This window comes from Euleptes europaea, chromosome 14 (assembly GCF_029931775.1).
Source record: "Euleptes europaea isolate rEulEur1 chromosome 14, rEulEur1.hap1, whole genome shotgun sequence".
NCBI classification, from domain to species: Eukaryota; Metazoa; Chordata; class Lepidosauria; order Squamata; family Sphaerodactylidae; genus Euleptes; species Euleptes europaea.
Window position 1 is genome coordinate 20,996,835 of NC_079325.1, and position 13,352 is coordinate 21,010,186.

The following is a 13,352-nucleotide window of genomic DNA, read 5'->3' on the forward strand; positions in this document are numbered from 1 at the left end:
TTCTGGTTTACTTCAGGAAGGGCTGCAGTGCGACGAGATGATTTACCACTTGAATGGGGGGTTGGGTGGTCAATTGTTCTATTGCGCTGTGGCGCTTCCGGAAATAAACTGGAGGTGATGGGATTGCGTTGCTCAATGCCGCACATGTGTGATCCCCACCCCAAAAATCTCCCACCTGGTGACCCTAACTAAATATGGCAACGGTTCTCAGACTTGTGACTATGTGTCATTTTGTTCTGGAGGAAAGTTGTTGCATTTAGAATCCTCTACCCTTCTCTCTAAAAAAAAAAGTATGAATTCTATACAGGGTGATGACCATATGTAGTTTGCTATAGCTGTCACATCATTCAGTCCATTAATATATTTTCCTCTCCGTTATATCACCATACTGCATGTATGTATTGATAAGCATGGCATTTTGAATTTATTCAAGTCTCTGGTAAGGCCTCGCTTTTAATACTGTGTACTGTTGTGGTGAAGAAGAAGAAGAAGACGAAGACGAAGAAGAAAAAGAAGAAGAAGAAGAGTTGGTTTTTATATGCTGACTTTCTCTACCACTTAAGGATGAATCAAACTGGCTTCCAATCACCTTACCTTACCTTCCCCACAACAGACACCCTGTGAGGTAGGTGAGGCTGAGAGAGCTCTAAAAGAGCTGTGACTAGCCCAAGGTCACCCAGCTGGCTTATGTGTAGGAGTGGGAAAACCAACCTGGTTCACCAGATTAGGGTCCACCACTCATGTGGAGGAGTGGGGAATCAAACCCGGTTCTCCAGATTAGAGAATGTATCATGGGGTTTGGAGCACCTGCCCTGTGGGGCAAGGTTAAAATGGGGGCTTTTCAGTTTTAAATCAAGGTGACTGAGAAGTGGCATGATAGAGGTCTAGAAAATTATGCATGGTGTAGGGTGGACAGGCCTGTCTGACCTGGATGGCCCAGGCTAGGCTGATCTCATCAGATCTCAGAAGCTAAGCAGGGTTGGCGCTGATTGATATTTGGATGGAAGACCACCAAGGAAGTCCAGGGTTACTACATAGAAGAAGGCAGTGGCAAACCACCTCTGAACATCTCTTGCCATGAAAACCCCACAGGGTTGCCATAAGTTGGCTCTGACTCGACAGTACTTTACACACACACAGAGGGTGGACAGAGAGAACCCCTTTTCCATCTCTCATAATATCCAGACTCAAGTCAACATATGACCTGATTCAGCAGATTCAAGAAAGACAGTATATCCAAGTCATCGATTCAAGAAAGACCAAAGGAGATTCAAGCAAAGAGATTCAAGAAAGACCAAAAAAAGGCTGATCTCACACAATGAGTAGTTGACTTGTGGAACTTTATTGTTACAAGCTATGCCGATGGTCTCTGGCTGATGGATTTAAAAATGGGTTGGACAAATTTGTTAAGAGTAAATCTACTGTTGACTATTAACTATGATAATCAAATGGGTTTTCTGGGTTCAGAGGCAGAATGCCTCCAGTTTCCAGATGCTTTGGAGGCAAAGACCATGGTTTACAGACCCTACTTACAATACAGTACAACACCTTTATTGGCATCATAACATAATATAACAAGACTATACTTTCAGGGATCATTTCTATAGTTTCTAACTAGAGAAGTGCATTCGAAAGTGATTGGTGTCGCCAACCACGAGGAGGAGGTAAAGTGTTCTCTCCTGAGCGTGAAGTAGACAAGTAGTGCTACTTTATTGTAGCTGCTATCCTGTTCTTGATGATCGTTCTGCCTTCTTTTTTAAGAAGGTCGGAGGGAGATAACATATTCTGAGTGGTTGGTTCTGTTGTGTATCTATATAGTTAGGGGCTATGCAGGGGAACGTCGGAGCTTGAGTCTTGGGCGAAGGCTCCAAAGCCCTGCTCACGCGATTGGCCAAAGCCAGCGCGTGCCATTGGCCCTAAGCCAGCATGCACCATTGGTACCCCGGGGTTGTGTTCCCCCCATCACGGATCAGGGGGGGAGTGGCCGCGGCTGGCCAGAGGAGCATATAAGCAGGGCCATTTCCACTGTGTTCCCTAGTTCTGTTCTGTACCTCAATAAACGCGTTATGTTGGAACTCCGTCTCGACTTCGTGTGTCCTCCCCACGCGGACCTAACAGGTTCTCTTAATTTTTTTTTTAATAACATAACTACAGACTCTACTTCTGGGCGTACTGATGTCACCTGGTTAGCCATTGTTGGAATCAGGATGCTACACTAGATGAGCCATTGGTCAGATCCATCATGGCTACTTTTGTGCTCTGATTACTACTATAGCCTCTGTGGTATTGAGAAAGCCACAGCTGCACCCAACTTATTTTCAACACAACCAAACAGGATTTTACACCCTTGGCTATCCTATTTCTTGTCTGATCCATAAAATGTGTCAATGGACATGTCTATATGCAAATACATGGCCACTGATAAGAAAGGTATCAGTCAGCCATAACCTGATATGCTGAGTGTATTGGCACCCTCTGGTGTTGCAAAGTGCTTTAAAGAATGTAACCGTGCTGATTCTGAAAGCCCACTGAAATGCCAGCAGGAAGGAGAGTGGGGTAAAGTATTGCGCAGTTTTCACGTCCTATTAGGCTGCCTCTGATCTCAGGTGGTTTAATTAGGGGCTTCGTCAGAAGCCAGCGGTGAACTCCAGCCACTCCACAGTGGGAGTGGTAACCGTGCCAGTAGAACCCAAGTGGCAGAATCCATCCGGTACCCACGCTGCTCTTGTGATTAATGATAGAAAAGAAGAGAGAGAGAGAGAGAGAGAAGGGGGGTCAACAGCTGAGTGCAAGGCAAGTCTCTAGACAGGGAGTAATTAAGATACTTGGATAAATATGATTAATAAGCTGAAACTGGCAGGGTGTGCAGTAAACAAGGGCTAACCAGATGGTACCCTTTTCCATTTGACAATCGGAGGAGCTTTGCAAAAATAGGAAGGCAAGCGCCAGGCCTTCCACACGTGCCTGCTTTGATTCAGGGCAGAAAGGCAGGGAGCGATGGGAGCAGTCCCCGGTCTGAGCAGTGAATCACCTGCGAAGAATGGAAGAGGTTTGTCTCCCAAGTAAGCAGCTGCATGTGCTTATCAGAACACACAAATCCTCTACCATGAATGTGTCTTTAAATATTCCATACGGAATAAGGATGATGGGACTTTTTTTTTTTAATCCTTGCTGTTTTGACAAGGCATAAGGCTGAATTTCAAAAGCTGGCTGATTGGATCCGAATCTCCTCATTTTGATTTTGTGCAAGAAAGGCATATGGGATTCTTTGTTTTCACAGCAGTCTCTGTACCCTTGTGCTGAATTTGTGTATGCATGTTAAACTTAAGGCATCTTGGTGTATAGGCACAAACATGGCATAAAACTGCTATAAAGTGGCATGAAACATCATAAGGTACACCAGAGAGCCAGGGTGGTGTAGTGGTTAGAGTGGTGGTGGAGCATTGGACTCTGATCTGGAGAAACCGGGTTTGATTTCCCATTCCTCTACATGAGTGGCAGACACTAATCTGGTCAACTGGATTTGTTTTCCCACTCCTACACCCGAAGCCAGCTGGGTGACCTTGGGCTAGTCACAGCTCTCTCAGCCCCACCTACCTCACAGGGTGTCTGTTGTGGGGAGGGAAAGGGAAGGTGATTGAAAGCCGGTTTGATTCTTCCTTAAGTGGTAGAGAAAGTCAGCATATCAAAACCAACTTCTTCTTTTTCTTCTTCATAAAATAATAATAAAAAAGAATCAATGAAAGAAACAAAAAGTTGACAATATCAATATACAACATCCCCGGGAAATTAAACACATAAAAGTTATGCAATCAGCTGGTACCTCATTTTGACCCCAAATTATGCATTTTGTGTTGGATCCACCAATCGATTAGCAGATGGCATTGACAGTTGTAGATCTTCCCTGCTTTCCCCAGGAAAGCTGATTCCCAAGGCCCTGGAACCCACATGGAGGTCTTGCAAGTCTTGGGCCCATAGTCACCACCAAAACAGTTATGCTGGGGAACATGGACAGGCCAGGACAAAAGCAAGGAGGGACATCGGCTGATCATGAGCTGCACTGATGGAAGAGGGAGTGATTTCACCCCCTTTTCCCTCCCTCCTGCACCCCAATGACACAGAATGCTGTTTCTCCACATGGGTCCTGCGATGCTAGGAATCAACCTTTCTGGGGCTGGAAGAGACTTCTCAGTGGGGAGGAGGAAGTGGGGAGGATCCATGATTCTTGAACAAGCAGATCGCTGAATTCAGCCCTTTGCTTTCAGTTAGGGTTGCCTAGCCCTCAACATCACTGTCATGATGACATCACTTCTGGAAGGGATGCCATCACATCGGCTGACGTCAAGGGAGACTCTCTGGTATTTGGGCAAAGCTGTATGGTATACTATAGAGTTTTTGCCCAAATACCAGAGCATTTCCCTCAACGTTGCCAGAGTGATGACTTCACTTCCAGAAGTGACATCATTGTGTTGGCGATGTCGAGATCTAGCCCACCCCCTCCCCCACAGGATTCCAGGGGGTTACTTGGCAACCCTAGTTCCAGTTTTTCCCTTGTGCAATCAAACCTGTGATGCTGTATTTTCATGCCATTTTCTCTTTCCTACTTTCAGATTTTTACCATCAAATGCAAACAGTTCTGACATCAGCTGTGCCAATAAAGAAGCACTATACATAGTATGTATGCTACATATACAAATGGCATACCAGAACATTGTATGTGTAAATATTGTGTATAAAATTCATGTAACATGAGTACGTGAAGGAAATCAATCCAAAATGCTAACGGGAAAGATGGGAACTAAAACTGTTGGCAAATATATAAATGAGTGTAAAAAGACATGAAATAAATAACATTTAGTCATCCTTCATGGGGAACATCTCAGCGTTCAAACCCCAAAACACAAAAGCACTAGCATCAGAACGAAGGGGCTAACCTCACACATTTCATAAGATGTTGCAACATTCACAGTTCAAGAAATCAATTTGCAGATGTTCCTCCACAAGAGACTACTTCCAGCTGCCTCTTCTTTGGTTACTCTTGCCAAAATACACTTCGTAGAAACATCATCCCTCTCCATGCATTCATCCATGGATGAATGAACAGGTGGAGGGGAGATCAAGGCTAGCTGTACCAGCTTCTAACCTCAATGCATTGAATGACCTCATTTGCATTGTATAGTCTGTGGGGAAATGGGGCTTAGCTTGCAAAGCACTCCTTTTTGTCTGGTGCAGAAATAAGGAAGTTATTCAGCCATCCTGGGTCTCCAGTCCAGCTAGGCTGCCCTCCTCCACTTGTTATTTCTCCCCCCTCAACACAGTTTGAGCGCCCTAGTGGGTTAGGGTTTAACCACTGCCTAGGGTTGCCAGGTACTAGCTGGAGATCTCCTGCTATTACAACTGATCTCCAGCTGATAGAGACCAGTTCACCTGGAGAAAATGGCCGCTTTGGCCATTGGACTTTATGTTATTGAAGTACCTCCCCTCCCCAAACCGCACCCTCCTCAGGCTCCGCCCCAAAAACCTCCCGCCAGTGGCAAAGGGGACCTGGCAACCCTTCCACTGCCCCTCCACTTTCTGTTCCTTGTACTCATGGACTGAATAAGGGCTTAAGGTGGGTGGTCACAGACTGATGGCATAAAAATGTTTAATAAGAAAATAAAATGCACACACATCTGCAAACACAGCAAACAATGCAAGGATAGAATCCTCTAAGCCCTCACTCTTATGTATCCCTACAGATGATAATAGGGTAGAGGCTCCTTAATTCTTGAAGTTGCAAGCATTTAGAGATCATCCATCATTTTGGTTTCAGTATCTAGGGGTTCCCACCTTGGTGATTTCAGCACCATGTGCTCATAGCTACTTTCTACAGCCAAGATGGCTTGCTTCCTCCTCCTCAGGGTGTAATGTCCTTTTCATATAGGCTCTTTAACTCATTTTGGCTACTGAAGGCAAACAGATCTTTTTAAAGTTCCATAAATCTTAAGGATTAAACAATCCTATTTTGATTTGGGTGGTTTTTTTTGTTATTGCATTTTATGCTTTAGGTTTGTGAAAGCTTTTAATAAATCTGTTTGCCAAAAACTCTGCAGTTTTACCACAAAGTTTTTTGGCCATTCCTAGAGAGGTGACATCACTTTCCTAGAGAGGTGACATCATAGGTTTTCCAGGAAGTGATGTCACAACATCGCCAATGGCCAGCTGCAGGCCTGGCAACCGTACTTTCCTTGCGTGGAAAGTATTTCACCACATAAGCAATGCAAATTCTTATTTGCAGAGGAGGTACCAGGAAGTGTTTGGCAATGCAAGCAAGCAGATAATGAGCACAAATTATATATATAATATACAATTTATGAATAATACACAAGAGGAATTGTAATTACATGAGTCTGCCCATTTGCATAAAAAGAAAATAGAAGTGGCCTGTGCTGGTGAGGGGAAGAAAACCTTGCTCACTCCTCTCTTGTGCTTTTCTCTCAACCTTGCTCCATTACTAGAAATGAGCCAAGATGGAGAAAAATGCCAAAAGAAACTGAGCCCATCAAGGTAAGGCCAGGAAGAGGAAAGTTTTACCTACTTTTCTCCATGTGCTCAGTTTTGTTTAATACCTTCCCCCTCCCCATTGTCACCTACTTTCTTTATAAGCAAATGGGCAGATCTATGAAAATACACACATATTTGTCTATAATGTTCACTGGGACTCTTAGTTTAACCTATGGTTGCCAGACCCTGCCAGGGGCGGGGAATCCCCTGCTTTGAGCCCCCTCCCCCTGCCCCCTCCAGCTGGCCGGCAGGGGTCTTACTGGGTTTAAACTGAGGCCAAGGCCTTGATGTCACCAGCATAATGAGGTCTCTTCCGGAGGTGATGTCATCATGCCAGTGATGTCGAGTGAGATGCTCTGGTATTTGGGCAAAACTCTATGGTCAAAACAGCTTCTACCATAGAGTTTTTGCCCAAATACCAGAGCATCTCCCTCATGTGATGATGTCATTTCTGGAAGTGATGTTGGCACATCAGCATCAACCTCCCTCTGCAGCTGGTAAGTCCCTCTCCACACCACTCCCACCTGGCAACCCTAGTTTAACCATTCAAATAATGCTGGAGTGGCAACAGTATGTGAGCAGTTTTGTTAATGTAAATACTGATACAGATACAGTACTTAGTCCATTTGAACTTTAGGGGAAGCTGTAGTATATTCTTACTGCTGTTCAGGGCCTACTGAATGCTATCTTGTCCTCCACCCCTTCACGGCTCTTGTTGTGCTCCGTTTCTGCCTGTTAAGATCCTCCATTCTGAAGGTCTCTCTGCTGTTTGAAGACCTACAGTTAGTTCATGGTTTTTTGCAGATCTTGTTGTTGCAGTGAACTTTAATGAAAGCAATTCTGTACGTGAGGGATTGGACTATTTTCCGAACTTGGCTAACAAATAATGCAGCCTATCTTTTCACTAACAGACCACATGACAGCAGGAGGGAAGCAATTTTACTGAGGAAAAGACTACGGGGGAAAACATTTAACCACAGTATGTAGAGAGAGTGGACTTAAGCTTAGTGGTAAGCACCGTTGGGTAATATTCTATCATAACAGTGTATTTAGGCCCTAAGAGGGAAAGGGCTAAGAAATACTTAGGCAAGGGAAGCCAGTAGGAGATGCCATTGTCTTTCTTCTACTCACGCACTTGGTGTAGGGTTGCCAGCCCCCCACTGGTAGCAGAGGTTTCCCTACTTTACCATCCTGCAAGTGGGGGAACTTACAGACAGTACACATAGTCTGAGGCCTGTGATGTCTGCAACATGGTGACGGCATTTCCAGCATGCACCGGAAGTGACATCATTGTGATGCCAATGACCATGGGAACACTCTGCGTTTAGGGCAAAACTCTAGGGTAAAACCTACCATAGGGTTTTGCCCATATATCAAAGCTTCCCTGCGGTCATCGGGAAGGTGATGATGTTATTCCTGGTGCTAGAGGCCTCAGATTATGTTTACTGCCCATAAATTACTCCCGCCCCCCATCCCCTGCCAGTTGCCTGGCAACTGGGATTGTGCATATCGATATACCCAAACCTAAAATAAAGCCGAAATTAGCTATTTCAGCAATATTTGGATTTTGGGTTGACCAAACACTAAAACCTGGGAATCTGCTCGAAGCCAAATACGCAATTCCCGAAAAAGCCAAATAATGCAATTATTTGCCTTTGCTCAGATGCATGGCTCTGTGTTTTCTCTCATTTTTCTATCTTTGACTGTTTTTGTTAGGGCCCCATTTGGGGCCCTGTTGAGGTAGGGGTCGTGTAATTGGAGCCAACTTGGTCAGACACAACTAGCCTGGAACAGTCATTTTAAAAGACGGGGCTCACCCAGTCCTGACCGGAGGGATATACTCTCCAACTAAAAAACACCAGCTTCTACAGCTGCTGACCACCAGGCTTCTAGGAGACTTCTTCACCTGTGCGGATGAACAGTCTCCTTCAGAACAGCCCCCATGGTCAAGACTTTGGCTGGCTCCAATAACGCACACACCCAAAAAAAACCTGCTGTCAAACTGAGGGTCGCCTTGAGTAGAGGCTTTGTTTCCCTGCACCATTGACCATCTCTTGAAATCAGATTTTTGATGACTATAATAAAGGACTGTTCACAGAATGTCATTTGCCACCAAAATAAATGTTTTCTGTACCCTGTTTTTCTCTGCCTCCAAAAATGCCCCCACAGGAGCTTTGGGGAAATCCCCATAGACTATAATGGACCCAGTTTGTTTGGGTAAACCCAGAAATAAAGCTGAAATACCCCTTTACCGGTATGGGTATTCAGCTTATTCTGAAATTTACCATTTTTTTTTTATTTTTTTTTGCACGACCCTACTGGCAACCCTACCGGGGTGGCTGGCCACTAACAGAATCCATTAGGAAGGGGGCAGGTTAGAGTTGCCAACTTTGGGTTGGGAAGTTCCTGGAGATTTTGGGAGTGGAGCGTTAGGAGGGCAGGATTTGGGGTAGGGTTGCCAACTCCAGGTGAGGGCTGGAGATCTCCCAGGATTACATCTGATCTCTAGACAACAGAGATTAGTTCCCCTGCATAAAATGGCTACTTTGGGGGGTGTACTTTATGGCATAATACCCTGCTGAGGTTCCTCCACTCTCCAAACCCTGCCTTCCCCAGGCCCATCCCCAAATCTCCAGGTATTTCCCAAGTGGGAGTTGGCAACGCTAGTTGGGGGTTGGGGAGGGACTTCAGCGGAGTATAATTACATATAGTCCACCCTCCAAAGCAGCCATTTTCTCCAGGGTACTGATCTCTGTTGTCTGGAGATCAATTGTAATTCTAAGAGCTCTCCAGGCCCCACCTGGAGACTGGCAAGCCTAGCAAGTGGCACATAGGCCAGAAATGAAGAAAATATATTCTGTTGCTTTGAGAAAGGAAGAATCTCCACCCCCACCCCCCAAAATCACGGTGCAAGTAAAGGCAGGGCAGGGATTGAAGCAAAAGGACGAATTGCAGTCCATTGGCACGCTACATATTTTTCCAATATAAAAGCAAATGGGAAGCCTTAAATGAATTGACTCTGTGGAAATGTCCCTTCCTATTACTGCTCCACCTTTGCTGGGCGAAAAAAACGCAAAGGTTTATTTTCATAGCTCCTGAATAAAAATATCATTCCCGCTTCATAATTTCACCCGAGCCATCCGGCAGCCCATCTCCACTCCAGCCAAGCGGGCGGGATGGACCTCCCTCCGCCGGCCTGGCTGCGCAAGCAGCTGCCAGCTAATTACCAGCCCTTGTCACAAGTGCGAAGAAACAAGTTGTGGCATTTAGGAAAGGTCTGCAAAAATAGGTGTCAGACCTTAACTAATAGTGATTGTCCTTCCATTCTGCTGTAATTTACATTTAATTCACACATTTCATTTCCATTTAAAATATGATTACAGTGTTTTGAAGCACATCTCACCTGTCCCCTCACATTAAGGCAGCCAGAGAATAACCTGAAACGGCAGAAGCAAGGCAAACTACCCAAGATTCCTGTCTGCTTGATTGTAAACAGGGGATACCGTCGCCACTTAAGGCTAGATTGAAGGAACAGGCAGGGCTCCAGATTGAAAAAAGGGAAGGCCTGACGTGCCAATCAGCACGAGTTCCAAGCCGAACACACAAAACTATCTTATACTAGTCCTGTAAATACCATCCGTCCGCGCAATGACTAAACATGTGGAGATGGAGAGCGGGTACAAGCGCTTTCCTTACTGCTTTCTGTGTCTTCTTCATCAGCATCACCGTTTATGACTTATAGAAACACTAAAAACATACTCGGTTCTGGACATAAATAGGGTTGCCAACCTCCAGGTACTAGCTGGGGATCTCCTGCTATTACAACTGATCTCCAGCCGATAGAGTTCACCTGGAGAAAATGGCCGCTTTGGCAATTGGACTCTATGGCATTGAAGTCCCTCCCCTCCCCAAACCCTGCCCTTCTCAGGCTCTGCCCCAAAAACCTCCCGCCTATGGCGAAGAGGGACCTGGCAACCCTATACATAAATGAACTGCACAGTCTAGGGTTGCCAGCCTCCAAGTGGTGGCTGAAGATCTCCTGGCATTACAACTGATCTCCAGGAGACAGAGGTCAGTTTACCAGGAGAAAATGACTGCTTTGGAAGGTGGACTCTATGGCATTATACCCCACTAAAGCCCCCCCCTCCTCAAACCCCACCCTATTCAGGCTCCACCCACAAATCCAGGTATTTCCCAACCTGGAGCTGGCAACCCTAGCGAAGGCCCAAACCTGCAGGCTCACAGTCTAGATAGTCTGGATATACTTCTATGATGTTCTTACCATGGAGTTTTTGGTGAGTCCCAGATCTATACTTTGTCACTTCTGAATAGCTCTGAGGCTCACCAGGAACACTTTGGTAAGAACCTCCAGTAAGTAGACAAAGTGGTGGTGGGCAACAGGACTTGGGGGTGAGGTAATCCCCCAATGCCAGTAGGATTGCCAGCCCTGGGTTGGGAAATACCTGGAGATTTGGGAGTAGGGCAAGTCTCCCACTATAGCCAAGCCAGGACACCTCCCACTATTAACCTTTTCCAAAACTGGGTGGGGCCTCCTGGTTTGTGACTTAACTTCCAGTGGAAAACTGGAAGTGATGTCATTACTCTCTAGGATTTGCCAAAAACTCTATGGCTAACCCATAGATATTTGGTCAAATCCTAGAGTGTAAAGATGTCACATCCTTCCCCCCACCCCCCCAAAAAAGTGACGTTGCCTGTCCCTGCTCCAATTCTTCCCAGGAGGTTGCCAGCTGTGGGTGGCAATCCTATGCAGTCAACAGATTAAGGAATAAGGCTGTCAGCCAATTACTCTGTTTCTAGCCATTTTTGTCCCTAAAACAATACGTGAGTACTAGTCACATCCTTTAAAGGCCTTTGCCACCACATTGTTTGTTGTAGCGCTGTTCAGCAAAAACGATAAAAACTATAGAATCACATATAACATGCTTCTTTTAAAATGAGGCATTATGCTTTGCACTGAAACTAGATGGGAATTAATATCCCATAATTCATATCCTGGAGTTTCCTCTTTGTATGCTCTAGCAATTTGTGCCAACAGCTTTAATTTGGGAGACCTCTGTTCTTTCCCCTTTCTAATGGTAAATAATGGGTTTTAATTGCGTGCCCAGTTTTCTTGCTGCTTAGACATTTTACATTATTTTGCCCCCTTGGAGTTTCATTTCCATATTTTTTCCCAAATCTGCATTGGCACAGTGTGAGAGAAGAGAGAAATCAACTAACTTGTCCTTTTTCTTAAAGTGTGTGTGGGGGGGGGGGTGCAGTTTACAAATTACAAAATGGGAGAAATCTAATCAAGGTTGGTGGTACAGAACCCAAAGATGATATCTGTTACAGATCAATCCTGAATCGTTAGCAGCCTAGGAGGGTTTCCAACCTCTAGGTAAGGCCTGGAGATCTCCTGGAATTTCAACTGATCTCCAGACTACAGAGATCAGTTCCCCTGAAGAAAATAGCTGCTTCTGAGGGTGGACTCCATTGCAATTTAACCCACTAAGGTCCCTCTCCTCCCCAAACCACACTGTCCCCAGTAGGGTAGCCAGGTCCCCTCTGGACACCAGCAGCGGATGGGGGGGCAGGGTTGCCACATCCAGCTCAGATGCTTTGGATGGTGGACTCAGTGCCATAGAGTCCACCCTCCAAAGCATCCATTTTCTCCAGGGAAACTGATCTCAGTAGTCTGGAGATGAGATGTAATGCCGGCTAATCCCTAGCTCCCACCTGGAGGCTGATAATTGCATCACTATAGTATCACTAAATAGTATCACTACAGTATAGTATAGTATCACTATAGTATAGTATCACTATAATATAATATTAACACAGTATATAATAATCACTATAGTATCACTATAGTATAGTATCACTACAGTACAGTATAGTATCACTATAGTATAGTATCACTATTATATAATATTAACACAGTTGCATATAAACTGTGCAACATGCAGACTTAGTGCAAACACTTTTACAAGACCAACTGCGAAAAGTAAAAAACCCATGGGTTGTCTAGATCAGTGCTACTCACTGGCTCTGATTGTATCCTCAAAACTTGAGAACAAAACAGGTTTCAGAAAGCACTTCAGCAGATGCTCATGCCCACTGTCTCTCCCCACACATTCAGTCAATGCACATAGGATAGGGTTGCCAGCTTTGGGCTTGGAAGTATCTGGACATTTTAGGGGTGGAGCCTGAGGAGAGCAGGATTTGGGGAGAGGAGGGACTTCAATAGGGTATACCAAATAATGCCACAGAGTCCACCTTCCAAAGTGACCATTTTCTCCTGGTGAACTGGTCTCTATAGCCTGGAGATCAGTTGTAATCCCAGGAGATCTCCAGCCACCACCTGGAGGTTGGCAGTCCTAATGTAGGATGATGTAGGCTACTGAGCCAGACCATTGGTCTATCAAAGTCAGTAGTGTCTGCTCTGACTGGCAGCAGCTTTCTAGGGTCTTCGGCTGAAGCTTTTTGCAGAATCTGCTACCTGGACACGCCAGAGACTGAACCTGGGAATTTCTGCATGCAAAGCTGATGCTCTACCACTGAACCAAAGCTTCACCCCTATGATACTTGTTTTTCCAGTGGCTCTTCACCAGCCTGAGGACAGATTAGAAGTATTTCTAACTTTGATCTAGAAGCAAAACATTTTTTGCTTGGAATGGTTCCATCTCAAATCAAACCTATAAATAAGGAATTGTATCAATATGCGATGACTGCGGCGAGGACGCTGTTCGCAAAGTAATGGAAAGACAGGAAGACCCCAGAGCTAAAAGAGTGGATTACAAAAATATATG

General features: G+C 45.1%; 1 non-coding gene across 1 annotated transcript; it reads left to right on the top strand.

Annotated features, from left to right (window-relative positions):
* Window positions 1–1,576: 1,576 nt before the first annotated feature.
* Window positions 1,577–1,794, top strand: LOC130487508 (small nucleolar RNA U3). The gene has a single exon (XR_008933789.1). It is a non-coding gene; the product is annotated as a small nucleolar RNA U3 (small nucleolar RNA).
* The last annotated feature ends 11,558 nt before the right edge of the window (window positions 1,795–13,352 follow it).